The following is a 4,570-nucleotide window of genomic DNA, read 5'->3' as shown; positions in this document are numbered from 1 at the left end:
GTACTGGGTGTCCGCAGAACAAGTTACTCTGGGAACCAAGCTACTGTAGTCCAGGAGCTCTCCCAGAAGGGGAGGAGCTTTGCACAGGGTATGGCCCTGGCTAGAAATTGGCACCTGTCCCAGGTCAGGACCCCAGGGTTGCTTCTCCCTCTGAGTGACCATTTGTCTCCACCAGCCTCTCTCCTGTCTTCAAGGCTTCAGTTTTTGCTGCCGGCCTGACAACCTGCATCCGACCCCAGGGCCCACTTAGAGGCAGGGGAGAAGTGAGTTCTGCAGGTTCCTCTGACTTCCACGTGCTGCCTCGGCGGGTATCCCCCCGGTCTCATCCTCCGGTTCACCTCCTTGTCAGGTCAGAGGCTGGCACGGAGAATGGCACCTGCATCCCTATTCTTGTTACAACCCCTCCTTGTCTTGGGCATGTCCTTACCTGGTGGGCAGCTAAGCCTCAGCTGCCTCTTACTCGCTCAGAGCAAATGATGTAACCGACTCCACGGCTGACCTAATAACCTCTTCGTACGTGATAGTCTCTGCTCCATCAGCAAGTCTGGAGCTTCTCCACGCTCACAGGGTGAACTCTGTTCACCAAGGAGGTGTGCTACCCCTCACTGACAAAGAGGAAGATGGCCCCCCTGGAGTTCTCCCCACAGATACTCTGCAGGGAAACTACGGTTGCGACTGCAGCAAGAATACATGGGAGGACATGTGGGACTCGATTCTCCGCTGCTTTAGCCTCCTAAGGTTTAGCTTTTGCTACACATCTAAGCACTCACTGTAGGAGCCATGCAACAGCTCTTCCCTGGTCCCCTTGCTTCCACCTTGTCCCTGTGTGCCAAGGATTTCCTGGGGAGGGGTGAATGAACATCTCTTCAGCCTAGATAGAGAATCGATAACAGAACAAAGAAAGCATCCCGCCCTGGTCTATCTTAACAAACCAATGAATTTAATTGAAGTTAGTTATAGGACCTTGGGAGGGAGTTACCTTGGGGACATGGGCAATGAGGTATTTACAGGAGGCTCCATCACTAGCAATTCCTAACTGCTTGTATGCTTCTCTAGGAAGAGCAAGACCGCATGCACAGTCTTGAGTGGCCCCTGCTAAGCCCGTCTTCATTTTCCATGAGTGGATGCTAATAGACCCGTTCTGGGGCAGCCATGTGCTGTCAAGGTCAGTCCCTCAGCACACTTGACTTTCTCTGAACCTCTAAGATGGGATCACGTCGTTTGCTCTGCTTCTCAGTTCTCTAACTGATTTTCTCTTTCATTGTTGTGGATTCAGCCCGTGGCTTTGTGGCCTCGTGCACTCTCAGCGGACCCTCGGCTGCCCGCTGTGCCCCCGCCCTACTGTCTGTGGCTTGCAGCCCACCCAGTGATATTTCCATTCCAGACACTGAACTTTGCAGGTTAGAATTCCTGTTCTGTTCTTTGGGGCATTGCAAGTCTCTGCTGACAGCCTCCATCTGTTCACTCATTGTGACCATCTGGTTTGCAGAATTCTTTGAAAAAGTGTTCCGCACCGAGTAGCTGCTTCCCACATCTCTGAGCGCCCCTCTTGGGCGGCTCTCCTCCCTGTCATGCTCACGGTTTCTGGGTCTTCACAGTCAGTCTTTCCTGTGGCCGGGCTGCTGGGTGATTGATGCCTTATAGTCCTGGCTTGGCTGCAGTGAGTCCCGCTGGTGGCTGTTTGCCGCTCTGTACATGGCCCCTTGGAGGCTTTGTTTTGCAGCTTCTTAAGTGGATGAACTGCTGTTGTTTCTTGCTCTGGGACCCAGTGGCCTTTTCCTCATGCCTGGCCTTTCTGCTGAGTGCCAAGGGTGCACTAACTGGCTAACTGGCCAGGGTGCAAGTGTCTCTCAGCAGTGTGCAGCCTCCAGACTGCCCCCTGCTCCCAGAACACATGGAGAGATGCCCTCCACGTCCCCTTACATAGACAGCTTTGTGTGGAGGACTTTGGGAACCTTTGTGCACATATTTATCTCTTCCTTTCAGGGCTTCCCTTCCCATGGGTTCCAGCTGTGTTTGATCTCCCCATTCTGTTTATTAGTGCCACCATGCCTCCGTGGGGCCACCTTCCTTTCTGATGTTTCAGAAGATGTTCTGGGTAGAACGTGAACACAGTCTCCAGCACCTGTAACTTACCGACCTGTTTTATGGCTGAGTTTGGGAGGAGCCACCACGGTCTGTCACAGCAGGGGCCCAAAGCCAGGTGTGTCCCCCTTCTGGGCTGGTGACATCCTACATGTCTCATTCTGTGCCTGGTGCTGTTTGAACAGCACAGAGAGGGCACGCAGAGAGCTGGGGTTCCCTCTCTCACCAATGCCCAGAGTCTCACTGTGTGGCTGACTCTTGGTCTCCTGCTGAAGGACAGCGGAGGCATATTCACTGTGCCGCGCTGCCGCTAATAACAGGGCTGTGGCTGTCCTTGGTGTGTGCTCTCGCTGCTGAAGCCACACAGCAGCCGGGGGCCTCTGTGTCTGTGCTCCAGTCACACGAGGCTGATTGTCCTAGCAGCACCTGCTCTCTGTGCTCTCAAGTGAGTGCCACCCTAGAAATCAGGTGAACTCTGTTGGCTGTGAGGGGCTCATGTGTGCATGACCATGGTCCTTTCTCTGGCTGTTTCTGTCTTTTCTCCTCCATGCCTATCAGGGTCTTTTTGCTTTGTTGCTGTGTGTGTGTGTGCGCGTGTGTGTGTGTGTGCGTGTGCGTGTGCGTGCATGCCAGATGGCCTCAAACTCTAGCCTCTGTCTCCCAAGGGTTGGCACTGCAAGCACACCCCACTACGTTTGGCACCATCGGGGCACTGTTCTCACCCTAGGCTGGCCCTGTGGCCCCATCCTGAGCCTGGCTGGTCCAACCAAACCACTAAACCTTCAGGGCTCAGCTGACGAGCTGCCCACTTTGCTCTCTTGTCTCTTCTGTTTCCTCTCCTTTCCCCTCTGACTTCTTCCCTGTGGTTTTGAGGGCAGAGGCAGAGCTGCTCCTTCGGGCTCTGTGCTGTGGCAGCCACAGCTCCAGCACTTAGCTTTGCTCAAAGGCCTCCGTCCTGGGTCATCTGCCAGGCCCCTTGGGTTTGTTTCCAGAGCTTTATCCCACCTCTTTCTGCACCTCTGCAGTTCTCCTCAGAGAAGCTAGTGGAGCAGGGGGTGCTGTGGGTGGGGGTGGAGCAGGGGTTGGGTTGGGGCGGGGCTGAAAGACCACAGGGAGTCTCATAAAGAGGGCTGCTCAGACAAGCTGGCCAAGAAAAGAAGCAGGCCAGAATTTTTTTTTTTTACACCATCTTAAAAAGAAAGCAAAAGCATCCATATGTTAAAAATAAACTATTTTCACTTTAAAAGGGCAGTAACAGCCCAAACAAACAGAGCTAATGAAAGGTTTTTGGCTGAAAGCTGGGCTTGGAAACTTACAGCCACCCAAAGATGGGAGCTATTCAGACCAGGACAAATCCAGCAGGGCCACCAGCAGGGTGCCAGCCTGTTGTGCACAGGGGGTGGCCAGGAAGCAGAGGCATGCATGGTGTACACTGTGTCCAACAAGCCAGACTTGTTATCAGAAGAGCCTTTTCTGGGATGGGTGAGAGACCCATTGCACAAGCAGCCCTGTGTGGACAGGAGGTCAGGGGAGGTTTCCTGGGACAGGCGGCCCCTGTGCTGAGGCCTGAAGACTTCAGAGGGAGGATGCTGTGACAGACAGAGCCAGAGTACGAGCTCGGACTTGTGCAGAAAATCAAGTGGTATTTCCAAGGCTAGGGACCCGAGGTCAGACCCCGTTGTGTCCTCTAGGAGCTGTGGTCTCCTGCACCCCCATCTTTGGTGGTCTCTTGTACAAAATAATGGCAGCAAGAGGGACCCAGGGCCAAAGACCTCAGCTGGCACCAGGTCAGTGATGAAGGCTGCATGGGGGGAACATGGACAGCTGCTTGCCTGGAGCCTGGTGGGTCACCCAGAGCTGGTTCTGCATCTCTGAACAGACAGCCTGTTATCTCATGCGAACTGGTTGGCTCACTCATTCACTTGTTTGCTCTTGAACTCATTCGTTCTCCCATTCACTTATTCACCCTCTCATTCACTTACCGACTTACTCACTCACTCATGTACTCATTCATTCATTCACTCACTCATTAATTCTCACTCACTCACTTGCTTGCTCTTATATTCATTCATTCATTCTCCCATTCACTTATTCACTCTCTCATTCATTTACTTACTGATGCTCTCACTCACTCATGTACTCATTCACCCATTCATTCACTCACTCATTCATTCATTCATTCATTCACTCACTCACTTGTTCATCTTTCATTCACCCAGACCATCCTGGCCCAATCCATTTCTGGGGTTAGCAGAAGACACTAGGGTACATCATTCTTGTCCCCAGCCTGGTGACATCAGACAAGGGCAACTGGAAGGAAAGTTCAGATGTAGCTAAATCAGAGGAGATTCTCCTCTGCACAGTTCAAAGAGCATGGCTCTCCTGTGTGGAGTGGGTACCTTCTCTGTCTTTAGTTCCAAACCTTCATTTCTCCTCTCAGTGTCTAAGGGATACTAGAGACTCTGAGGCCATCCGCCCCCAATGC

The sequence above is a fragment of the Rattus norvegicus genome, chromosome 14 (assembly GCF_021556685.1).
Source record: "Rattus norvegicus strain SHRSP/BbbUtx chromosome 14, alternate assembly SHRSP_T2T, whole genome shotgun sequence".
Taxonomy (NCBI): Eukaryota; Metazoa; Chordata; class Mammalia; order Rodentia; family Muridae; genus Rattus; species Rattus norvegicus.
The sequence above is the reverse complement of the archived record's forward strand: the minus strand, read 5'-3'. Positions refer to the sequence as shown.